This window comes from Malus domestica, chromosome 11 (assembly GCF_042453785.1).
Source record: "Malus domestica chromosome 11, GDT2T_hap1".
Classification (NCBI taxonomy): Eukaryota; Viridiplantae; Streptophyta; class Magnoliopsida; order Rosales; family Rosaceae; genus Malus; species Malus domestica.
The window spans coordinates 33259553-33273283 of NC_091671.1; positions in this window are offsets into that span (position 1 = coordinate 33259553).

Sequence of the window (13731 nt, forward strand, 5' to 3'; positions counted from 1 at the left end):
AAAATGTAAATTTATCTTTTTCATAAAAAAAAGTAAATTTATCTTTACATTCATTTAGAAAATAAATCGAAAATTGAATAATTTAGTGAAGTTTCTACTTGTTTATTGGAGTGAAGCTTTCTGGAGTTCGACTTATGTGGATTAGTTGAATAATTCGGTTAAGTTTTTACTTGTTTATGGATCTTCCATATTATTGGGGTTCACATAACTTGAACAATGTGGCCCATAATGGGAATTGGATATGTGATCCTTTTGACTAGCATCCTATACTACGCTAGGAGAAACGCTAGGGGCGTCGAGTATAACAGGCATCAAATAACACATTGGATTACTATTTCGTTGACTTTTTGTAGCTTTTCTCACTATGCACCCCCAATTGAGAGTAGCTAGGTTATTTTACGAAAAATCAAAAGGTAAATGCAAATATTCATACATAATTGAAGTTAACATTTTTTTTAAGTGAAACTACATATGCATATTCCCAAACAAACACTAATCAATATCAAGAAATTATGCAGTCCAAAATTGTTGTAGCACCTTCAAATACAAGCTTGAAGGAACTCTCCAGTTTTAATAGTCTCATTGCGCCGAATTATTGTGACGATCCGTCCGTAATTTTCCTATGTAATTTCTCCCCGAGTATGTGTATTGACGGTTATGCCCTTATTGGCAAGTAACGTGGACGTATTCGTATCGCTTTTATTCTATTTCTCGCTACTATATCTAAATTGTGCACGTTGTTACGAGTGTACGATAATTTTTTTATAGTGTGAAAACACTATTTTGGATAGATTTTTATACCCCCCTTTTTCTGTACAAATATAAAACCCTATCCCTAGCTTTTACCTAGCCCATCATGTGCACCCTCCTCCATTATTCACTCTCTCACCAATCACATCTCCCCCTCATTTCTGTCCCCCAATCAGAAAAGAGAAAAAGGAACTATTTTTCTCTCTCATCCCCCATCTCTCTCTCCCGTATGCTTTCTCTCCCTGCAAAACCTTCAAACGAGCTTCAAAGCTCACAGATCGAAACCAAAAACCACACCATTGTACTGATCTCATCTTCACGATCATAACCATGTTCTTGAAACCTGGTTTAGACGAGTTTTGACTTGTTAACTCGTGAGGTCCAAACTCGGGCACATTGAGTTTGACGTGTTTTCGAACGAGTTAGGACGTGTTGAAACTTGGGAAAGCTTCTACACGTCATTCTAAAGGTCCTAGGCTTGTTTTGGAAGAAGGTCGACGTGAAACGACCGAGTTTCGAAGAGTTCACTTTTGGTCGGAACTTTCGAGGCTTTTTCCGACGACCTCCGTCCACTTTTTGGACTCCAAACATGTATAACACGATTCTACTCTTTCCTAGCTTCAAATCCATATATAGTACGTCGAAAATGGTTGAGAAATGAAGGAGAATAGTGAATTTGAAATTTTTCCAGAAATCCGGCGAAAAACCGAGTTGCAGACGGCAGCGAATGGCGGAGACAACGAGGCTCACCAGAGAAGGAGGCGGAATATTCCTAACGGCGTCAGGTAACGCCGTTAACTTCTGTTAGCTTTTAATGGAATATTCCTGACAGACGTCAGGCACTGGCCTACGCGTGGGGCATGTCTAGCCGTGCCCTTGATGGCGCGTGGGGGCACATGAGCCGTCCAAAAAAATTTCTGAAAATTTGAGGATGTTTGTGACGTCGAGTAGGTCACGATGGTATATTTAAACCCTAGGTTTGAGCAAACTATGGGGGTTTTATTTAGGTTTCCGTATATGTGCTTTAATTAATTTTATTTTAGTTATTTCACATATAGGGGAAACGTATCTCGAGGACGTTCGAGGCCAAGCTAGGCTCGGGGGTTATGACCCAGCAACGTATTTGTGAGTGGGCAGTTTATTTTTATATCTATATGTATTTATAGTTTCCAAATTTCATAAATACACCACTTTATGTATATATTGCCAAATAATTGATAACTACAATATAATTGTGATAAATGCTGCTATATGGTTGAGATATTACTGTCATGGCATTCATACATATTTGTACATGCTCAACTTGCTGCACCGCGGTGTTAGTACTCGCTCTAGGGCCAGGGCCAGTCCTTCACATGTATGTTCACATCGCACCATTCGCTCGCCTTTGATCCAAGTTCGGTGTCAGTCCTGTCGGGTAGATTGCATTAGAGAATCCGACTTATATGTGATGTGCTTATGCACCAATCTTCACGTGATCGTAGTACTAGAGCATATTGATTACACTCAGTCATGTTTGTGTCAGAAATTATCTGCTCGAACTCGTGTGTCAGCTTAAATGGATGAGCACTTAGTTATACTTGATTTTCACATAACTATATTATTATGGCATTTGATACATCATGATTTGGCATACTTCTGGTTATATAGTGTTACATTATTGTTGTTTTATTGTTGACATACTTACGTTGTGTGTTTTAAGGAAACTATACTTGTTTTACGGCGAGGGGTTAATATATTCGAAAATAAAAGATTTTCCTTTAAGCATTGTTTTGCTGACCCAGTCAACTTTGTTTTTCGCTCCTTCAGGACCTAGCACTCGAGGGATCGCAGTAATTCTGACATTCTCTTCTGATTTGACGTACAAACTTATCACTGTTGTGTAATAAGTGTACTTTAGTTACCTTGACTACTTTTTGTTGGAAATGTGCCCTAAAACCAATCATATGATGATACTTTACGGACATTTCACATGTTAAACTAATCTAGTTTAATATCAAGGGCAAAGATTATTGTTTGAGCCGTCTCATATAAATGTTATATGCTTAAACGATAAGTCCAAGGAATATGTGATTGGGAGAATGCAATCTAAAGAAGTTAGATTCATGAGACCATTCTTTCGTAGACACATCCTAAACGTTCCTGATCATAGGATTGCCAATTGGGCATCGACAGTCCGTTAAGATCAGTACGTGTTGTGTCTTCTCTCAGGGAGAGTGACTAGTCTCGAGTCATTGGTGTGTGTGACATCAAGATAAGTACGTAGGTGCTCAATAGAGAATGAGTTCACTGAACACGATCAACGAAGAGTTCTCATATTCATGTCACATGAGAACTCATGGTTGGGATAATGCAAAGTAGTCCTTTGACCTAAGGCATCATAGTTGTCTTGTGGTTAAGTCCTTGATCTTTGATTATGTCAAAGTCACTCCATCAGGAGGGTGTCCACGGCATAGTTGGGGTTAAGCCACTTAGCTATGGAGGCAAGTGAATGCGCAACAAGGGATCTCTAACCTTCAAACCGTTTGAGGGAGAATACTTTATGATATGATTAAGAATCTCTAGCCAGAGTATGAATGAGATTTAGGAAAGTCGTTCCAAATCACATTCAAGGTAATCATATAAGCACACGAATTACATCGGATAGTAGACATGAATAAACTATCAAACCAAACAATGTGGTCAAGAGTATTGTATTAGAGAAAGACCGTATTGCATTTGTAATCCTAAACTGAATAGGTTCTCTACCTCTTCTGATTAGCTTGGGTAACCATGATATGCTGCTAGGTGTCACTCTTAGTTTGTGGAAGCCCTAAACGTGTATAATCACTGAAGGGAGAATTGAAAGTAAGTTTCAATTCACAATCGATGTGAAATGGTTTTAATCGCCCACTGCCTCGCTAAAAGGAACCTAATGAATCGTACACCGTGTAAGGTGAAGATTGAAGAAACAATGGAGATGAGTAAGAATAATTAAATGGTTTAATTATTTATGGCAAGGATTAATTAATATGTTAATTAATCAAACGAATAAGTTCATTAAAGACATCGGGATAGTTTTGGACCTTAAGGCCCAATGGGCTTCGAACGTCAAGCCCATTGACTTAAGTTGCATGACAATTTAATGAATAAAGATTCACAAAGGCCCAAAAGCCCAAATCCCTTATATGGCCGGCCATGTGTGTTGAATTAGGGTTTTTGGTTCTTTAGGTCATTTAAAGAAGTGACTATATAAAGAACTTTATAGCCTAAAATTCATTAAGGATTTCTTTTGGAGAAAATTGGAGATAGCATGTCTCTCCCTTTCTCTCTAAAGAGGCCGGCCTCCTTGGAGGGTGTAGCTAGCAATCCTACTACTCCAAGGTCACTCATTTCTTCTCCAATCTAACCTTGGTGAAGATACTTAAAGGTTCTCAATTTTGGGAACTTGGAGAAACCTATTCTTCCATCCAAATCCATAGATTTTAGATGCAAGGAATGAAGGCCCTCTCTTTGGGTGATTAGCCTTTGCTTATGCAAAGAGGAATCTACAAAGGTATATATTTCTCAACTCACTTTGATTTGAGTTGAGTCTTGGTTCACCAATCTACTAGGCTTTGAATTTCATGGGTAATGTTTTGTTTTTGAATGCATGCAAGCATGATTCCGCCTTTTAATTGTTAAATGCATGCTATAGATGTTATTCAAATGAACATGTTTTCACAAAATCATCCTTCACTCTTTTGTAGTCTCACTATCTATTTCGCTTTGAATAAGTGTAGTGGGTTCATCCCACGATTGCGCACTCTTTCCCTTTCATTATTTAGTATAATTAGTTTTAATTTTATTCAATTTTTGTATCACTTACCCTTATGGTTACGTCACCTCACAGTATGCTGCTTCGACCTTTCCGGGTCGGGGTGTGTCAATTATTGTGTTGATGGCATCATTGGTTTGATCCCAAGGGGTTTTAAGGTATATGTATTATGCCTATAAAACAACATGAATTGCAACGTGCAACACTTTAAAGAACCAAACAAGTAAAAATCCAGCATTATACACCACAACTTTGTTATTCTACTCAGAAAATGCATAAAGTGGAAAGAAAAAATAAAACTTTTAATCCCAATGGGTTTATTGTTAAATTTTACTTTTATGGTTTATTTCATCTTGTATTTGTTGGTATTTATGCAATACAATTCACATTTAAAGTTTACATTTGGTGTAAAAATATCATATCGGTTCAAATAAATTTCTCTTTTCATTAACCAAATCAAAGTACATCAGTAGCCGATATAAATACCAAACAAACTCAAAGACACAAAGATTGTAACTATTGCAATCTTCAAACAACATATTTGTGCATGAAATCATGGGGCTCCTCGATTCAATATCAAGAATTGCCAGCATGAAATCATAAGGTTCCTCAATTCAATATCAAGAATTGCCAACATAAAAAACATAGCGAGTTCGTGGGCAAGTAACACCATTGGCTTGACAACAAACATGGTCAAAGTTTATTATTTTAAGTATTGCGGTAAATAAAATAGTGAGTCATTAGAGTAGCCTTCTACATTTAAAGTGAATAGCATCATAAAGATATCGTTATTCACTAGGGTAATAGAATTATAGTAATAATAAATTGATAATATTGGGGAGACCATATTATATGGACATACCACTAAAAGAGTCAATGCAAGAAGTCATTTATCTTTCAATGATGACTTTGCCACACAAGTATTATAATTAGAACTAATTATTTTTTAGTAATGCTAGAGAGACCAACTTATTTGAATGATCTTTCTAATTAATCAATATTTGAATTGAAAATTGTTATTGACACCCGCATATGTATGTACTAAAAAATAGTTGCTAGTCAATTGTGAGGCTAAAGCCCACTCCCTCTCCTTAGGGTGCGTTTGTTGCACCGAACCATCTCAGACTGAACTTGCTTCAGAGACTAAGCTAGATTGACTTAGACTAGACTAAGTTGGTCTAACTTAGTGAAACATTTGATGTAGTGTTGGACTAAGAAATAGTATAATGAAAATCAGTGAAATATCGACCGTATTTGAACAATCACCACAAAGTAATTCCATACAACATCATAAACTAACTCACAATCAAATTCTAAATTGAAAATTACCCAAGAAAATAACTATGCACAAAATATCAACAAAAACCTAAATCAGGTTTTACTGAGATGCAGATTAACCATTCTTGGTGCTTGGTGAAACACCTTTTGACGGACCTGGTTTTCTTAGGACGTAGATTAAGGAGAATGAGCTTCTTGTTCCTATAGACTTCTCTAAGAGCCACCCAAATCACAAACACAAACCAACAAAATTGATCAAATCAATTCATCAATCAATAACATTAGAGAGAGCTGCCCACCTTACTAAGCTCGTGGACCTTAATCCTTGCAATTACATATAAAAATTACGAAAAATAAATAAAAAATTAGACCGACCCAGATTCAAGTTCAGAAGAAATTAAATGAGGAAGATGATAATTTAGCAGATGGTAACGCAAACTAAGCAAACAACGCAGGTTGCCAATGCAATTGACTCAGACGAAGCAGTACGAGGTTCTTAACAGTTCAGTGATATTTGGGAGGCCTAGCTAAGAACTTTTAACGACTAAGAGAGTCGGGTTTACTCCCACTAAATTTAATCCTTGTACCTAACAAACATGGGACAACACCACTAACTAGTCTCCAATGAGAGTTAATGAACCCAAACAAACACACTTTTAGTGTAGATAACCATGAAACTCATAGAACACTATAAAAAATTATGAAACACTTGAAAGAATTTTTTATTTTTTTATTTTCACCATTAGATTTAAATTCAGACAATTAAATATTTATTTTTTTTACCATTGGATTTGATCATATTATATCTTAGCCTTTTGATTCAATAAATTTATAAATATAAAACTAAACAAAAATACACCTATATAGTGGGCCAGTCCACTAACTCAGGGAGAATCCTGACCTAAAAATGCCACATAAACGAGTTTTTGGTTAACTCATATTTGCCCCAATGGTTGGAGAAGTTGAGATAAGTTTAGAACCTAAATTTTGAGTTTTACTTCAAGAATTAAAGTCGGTCTTAAAGAGTTATTCTTATTAAAAATTAAAAATAAATATTAATACTTCTGCTTAACTATATAGTTTTAAATTATAAGCTCACAACTTCTTCCACAATGCTTGTTAATCTGACTTCTAAGTGTTTTTAATAAAAAATAAAACAAAATTGTTACGGTCAAGTGGCTTCATTGCCTATAATGGGGCTCCACACTGAGTTTTTGTATTTGATTCTCCTTACTTTAAAGTCATATGTATGAAAAATAAAATGTATAATTAATGTTTCTCGCCAATACATTATAGATTCATGTTATGGAAATGATGTCTGAGACATATTAAGAGCTAAAACTATTCTCTCGTTAGACAACTTGATATGTTATGTTGTATACGATGAGTATGAGTGGCAGTAAGAGCCGCTTCAACCCACAAATTATGAGGTAAACCAGTAGTGTGGAGTAGGAAACGGATTAGAGTGGTGATGTGTTGCTGTTTCCTTTCGGCAAGCCCATTTTGTTGGGGTAAGTGTAGGCAAGAATGGTGTTGTTTGAGTAGTCTCATCGAGCCGAATTATTGTGTTAATGGCATCATTAGTTCGATCTCAAAAGGTTTTAAGGTATATGTATTATACCTATAAAACAACACAATTGCAAAGCACAATACTTTAAAGAACCAAATAAGTAAAAATTAGGGGTGGGCACTTAAAACCGAAAACCGAAACCGAAACACGAACCAAATCGAACCGCACCGAACGGTTTGGTTTTGCGGTTTTGAAACGGTTTCGGTTTTGAAACCGAACCGCAACATAGAAAACGGTTTGGTTTCGGTTTTGGCTTTTGAAAACCGCACCGAAACCAAACCGCACCGCAAATATTAATAAACATTTAATTAAATGTCCATATTAGATTTCATGTTTTAATTGGTTGTTAAAATTCATACACTTAGTATGGACTCAACCACACTAGAATATCATCATTCATCACTTTCTTTTGTTCATTAACTTGAAGGACCTTTGTTATTTTATACCATCACACACACATATATGTACAAGGGTGGACTAATCTTGTTATCAAGAGTCGAACAATGATCTACTAAAAGCCACTCATTTGAAGCATGATATCACATATTCTAGTATGAAAATTTCGCTCACGTTTAATGAATTCAAATTTATTCAACTTGTTTTATGAAAAATATTGTAAGGGACACCTTTTTGTTGCACAAACATGTTTTAACATCACAACTACATGCAACATGCTAATTGTTTACATAACAAATGTCATTTTCCTATTACTATTGGGAAATGCTTTTTAATATGTTAAATTGCAAATTGCACATTTTTTCTTAAAAACCAAACCGAAACCGTTTGAAACCGCACCGAACCGAACCAAACGGTTTGGTTTCATTTTGGTTTTGGCTTCAAAACCGCACCGAACCAAACCGCAAAAACTTGCGGTTTTGTTTTTGGTTTCACTCAAAACCGCACCAAACCGAACCGCGCCCACCCCTAGTAAAAATCCATCATTATACACCACAACTCTGTTCTCCTACTCAGAAAATGTAGAAAGTAGAAAGAAAAAAAAAAACTTGTAATCCCACATGGTTTATTGATAATTTTTTTATTGTTAATTTCATCTTATATTTCATTGTAATTATGCAATAGGGTAAAAAAGACAATTCACATTTAAAGTTTAAGTTAAGTGTAGAAAGAGATTATATGAGTTCCCTTCATTAACTAAAGAAAAGTACATCGGTAGCAGGCTAACAGTCGACATAAATACCAAACAAACTCAAAGACACAAAGGTTGTAACTATTGCAATCTTCAAACAACATATTTGTGCATAAATCATGAAGTTCCTCGATTCACTATCAAGAATTGCCAACACGAAGAGCATAGCGAGTTAGGGGGCAAGTAATATCATTGGCTTGGCGACAAACATGGTTAAAGTTAACTTTAGTGACCTTCGATGTTAGAACTTTGACATCCTCAACTATCATGGTTTGTTATTGATAGTATGGTTGTGAGTAATCGCAGTTATTAAATTTTATTATTTTATGTATTGTAGTAAATAAAATATTGAGTCATTCGAGTAGCCGTTGATAGTTAAATGAATAGCATCATAAAGGATGTCATTATTCACTAAGGTAATATAATTATAGTAATAATAAATTGATAGTATTGGGGAGACCATTTACATATGGACATACTGCTAAAGAAGTCAATGCAAGAAGTCATTTATCTTTCAATGATGACTTTGAATTTGATCATATTAGATCTTAACCTTTTGATTCAATAAATTTTTAAATATAAACAAAAAAAAAATACGCATATATAGTGGGCCAGTCCATTAACCCAGGAAGAATCCTAGCATAAATTTGCCACATAAATGAGTTTTTGGTTAACTCATATTTGCCACAAGGGTTGGAGCAAGTTGAGATGAGTTTAGAACCTAAATTTTGAGTTTTACTTCAAGTTAAAGTAGGTCTTAAAAAGTCATTCTCATTAAAAAATTAAAAATAAATATTAATACTTCTGCTTAACTATATAAGCTCACAACTTCTTCCACAATACTTGTTAATCTGACTTCTAAGTGTTTTTAATAATAATAAAAAAAAAACAAGTTGTTACGGTCAAGTGGCTTCATTGCCTCTAATGGGGCTCCACATTGAGTTTTCGTATTTGATTCTCCTTATTTTAAAGTCATATGTATGAAAAATAAAATGTATAATTAATGTTTCTCACCAATACATTACAGATTGATGTTATGGAAATGATGTCTGAGACGTATTAAGAGCTAAAAGTATTCTCTCGTTAGACAACTTGATATGTTCTATTATATATGATTAGTATGAGTGGCAGTAAAAGCCACTTCAACCCACAAATTATGAGGTAAGCCAGTAACAGGCCAGGCCCAGGCCCAGTGCCACCAAGGCAGTTGTCCAGGGCCCAAAACTGAAGAGAGCACAAAAAAAAACCCAAATAACTAGGTATAAAAAAATAATAAAATAAAATATGTCCAGAGCCCAAATAGGCAAGAGCCCAAGTACAAAAGATGAAAAAATGGCCCAGGTTTTAGGCATTACAAAAAATAAATAAATAAATAAAAACAAAAAACAAAAAAAAAAGACAAAACAAAACATTAGAGGGACCACTCGGTCCCCAATTAACCCTAACCCCCCCCCATATAATTCCACCCTTTCCCAATTTCCCACCCCCTTTGTTACCCATTTCCACCACTTCCCTCCCTAGTCCCTGTTGTCCCTGACCCTGACTCCTTTTTCCTTTCTCTCAATTCCATTGGCTGCAAGTGCCAAAAGTGATTTATTGTTTCCTAGTTGGCAAACTCAAGTCAACAGTTGCTGCGCGGCGCAGCCAGTCAGCCTCATCCTCAACTCAGAACCATTCACTATTGGACATTGTCTGCAAGTGCATTCACTCCCCACCAACCCTTTTGAGTTTTAAGGTAAACTAAGTTATAAAATTTGAATTATCAATTCATAAATCATAATTTAATATAAAAATTTGTAAGTGACATATAATTATATTATAATTGATGTATAGAATTGTTGTTATTGATGAATCGAATTCTTGATTAATTGAATTATTTGATTTCATTTCAAACCCAACTTTTAGGTTCAATTTTTATAATATGTTAGACGATGTGTTAGTGTCTTTATAATATATAATGTGTTGGAATGATAATTTTGATAGGAAATTTTTGTTATATCATGTGTAGGTAATTTTTGCAAACAAATTATTGAAACCATATCTTTTAGGAAACAACTCTCTGGTAATATGAAAAGATAAAAAAAAGCCAAAGGATAACGAAATTGCCGAAAGTTTAAGAGGATCTCTTAGTAAATTTTTCTCTACAAAGAATGAGTCAGTTAAAAATTTGAGAGAAAATGATGTTGGTGAAGAGTCACAAAATGTTGTTGGGGAGTCTCATGATCATGAAATTGACGGTTATGTGGAGAAAGATGTTAATGACGAGTCTCATAACCATGAAAATGGTAGTGATTTAGAAGAAAATGTTGGTGATGAGTCTCAAGACCATGAAAATAATGGTGATGTGGATGTAAATGTTGATGATGATTATATTGGTGTAGAGGAAAATATTGAATCTCCTGAACCTATATTCCATTTAAACATTTATGATCTAAGAGTTTGGGATGATCTTAATGCAAAAATGAGAGACTTACTTGTAGAAAAGGGACCAATTCGAGAAATTAATCTCAATTATCGTAAGGACAAACTCTCTAGAAAATTTTCCTCACACTACTATGATCGAAAATTACGAACGAATGAAATTTATTATAGGAAATAGCTCGTATACTCAAAAGAGTTGGTTACTGACCTAGACTGGCAGATCAACTCAAATTGCCGAATTGCTACATGAATAGTTTTTTTTTTGGCGAAATAAGAGGTTTTTTTTTAAAGTGTTTTAGATTTCAGGTGATCCCAAAATTATTATTCTCTCTTATTATCGTGAATGGTTGCAAACAAATAGTATTACTTTTCATAAAGTACCCAATGCCCTTTGCTTTTCTTCATTGGGAACCGCCTCCAGAAGATAGTTTAAGGGAAAGGGATCCTCCTTGGATCCCTTCCTTTTAATCCACTAAGTCCGGGGATCCGAGCCATTGAAATTTGATCAAACGACTAAAATTATTAAAATTTTTAAAGTATGCCTATGTTTATAGCCGTTGGATCAAATTTCAATGGTCTAGATCTCCGGACTTGGTGGATTAGGAGGAAGGGATCCGGAGATGATCTATTTTTCTAGTTTAAGGTCTAGTTTGGTATTATTGAAATTTTTTTAAAAGCAGCTTTTTAAAATGCTGAGGTTAAAATTGTGTTTGGTAAATGAAAAAAAAAATGTCTTTGTCTCAATTTTGAATCCAAAACATCAAAAAGTAGAAACAACTCTACTCCTGCTTCTGAAAACAGTGCTTTTTTTTTCTTTTTTCATAGCACTGCAACCCAAACTAGCCCTAAACTCAATGTGGATGGTTGCAGAAAAGACCCTCTTACTTTTACTAGAGCAGGTGGTGTTCTTAGGAACTCTTTGGAGCTTGGGATACTAGGTTTTTAATCTTGGGCATGGAAAGATTCTCAACGCTGAAATTTAGGGCATCTTTTTGGGATTAAAACTTGCTTGAATAAAGGTTTTCAATGCCTTTTATTGGAGTTTGATTCTGCAATTTCTGTCCATCTTATATCACATGGTGCCACTAATAATCATCCTAATGGTGAATTCATTCAAGCTTGTCGTGCGATATTACTGTGTGATTGGAAATGTAATATTTGACATACCTATCGTAACATGAATTTTGTTGTTGATGCATTGGCCAACCTGAGCCTCTCTCATCTTTTGGGTCCGGTCTATTTTGAGCAAACTTTATCTTCTTGTAAGCTGTTATTATTTTCTGATAATATACTTCCTGATCCACGGTGGAATTAAAGAGTTCCGCAGACAAGTTCTTGTTGGGGAGATTCCGCCAGAGATGTTGCTCAACATGTCCTTTGCTCAGCTGCAGCAGAGGTACCCGCTGCCACCCAGGTATCTCGACTACATTTATTCCCAGTAAAACTATGACCGCAATGTCTATGCCGTCGAATTCAAGTTGTGTTCTGGTAGCCATTTGGTAGTTGGATCTCTTGAAGAAGAAGAGTCTTAGCTCGCACTTAGTCATCTCTAGTGTATTTCGATATTTAGCTTGTTCAATTTTCACAAATTATTGTTATTGTTTGGGATAAAATCTGAACTTTGGGCCAGAGAGAAAGTCGGCCCAAACCCAAGGCCCAGAGGAAAACTTAGGAGGCAGGAAAGAGGCTTTCGGCTAAAGCAGAAGTACGACAGATACCCTCAACCGACGCCATTCTCCCAGGGGAGCTGTGTGCTCGTCCGCCAGGAGATTCCTGCGACGAACAGTTATATTATTTTCTCGTAGGATTTCCTCATCTTTTGGTTTTGATTGCCAAACAAGAGAATTTGTTGCTAGAATAAATATAAAAAAAAAAGTGTTCGATTTTAAACGAAAATGCACTGTACGTATTATGGTTTTGCTTTTAGTAGTTGAGTTAGAATAAATTTGTAGCCATTGATTGCCTAATGAGTGTATTTTTAGAGCATTGATAGTTACAAACCATCACCGTTTATAAATGACTGAAAGCATTTTTAGAAAAAATGTTTTAAAACCAATTCTTAGTAAATATGCAAGTTAATTATGGAAAAACACTTGAGGTGCTTCCTGCAAATTCTGCTTCTTGCAAGAAACATTTTAAGTACTTTTAAAACCCAAAAACATTTCTAAAAACGCTTTTAGTCATTTAAAAAAAAATTCTTAAACATTAGTCCATTTTGTTAGTAAATATTCAAGTTAATTATGGAAAAACACTTGAGGTGCTTCCTCCAAATTCCGCTTCTTGCAAAAAACACTTTAAGTACTTTTAGAATCCAAAAACATTTCTAAAAGCGCTTCTAGTCATTTAAAAAAAAAAGTTTCTTAAACATTAGTCCATTTTGTTATACATTGTATTACGCCTACGTATAAAAACTATTAATTTTCCTTTTTTCGTACTTCACGGTGGAATTTTTCAACATACTAATGACAAACAAACAATTTGTTGATCATACAAGCAAGACTTATTATTTATTTATTTTCCCTATACCATACCTCGTAGTAAACAACAATGTGCAGCTCTCACAATTACAGTATTGTCAAGTTTCATTAATCACATCTTTATCTGCCCTAATCTCTCGAAAACTCTGTAGATGTTTGAACAATTGTTATTGGTGTTTGTCCCTCCATGATATTTGTTTCTCTGGTTTGAGAAATTGGTGGAGAAAGAAACAAGCTTCAACCGAATCGACTTGATCCGCTCCAACAAAACCAAGTATCTTTACCACTGGCA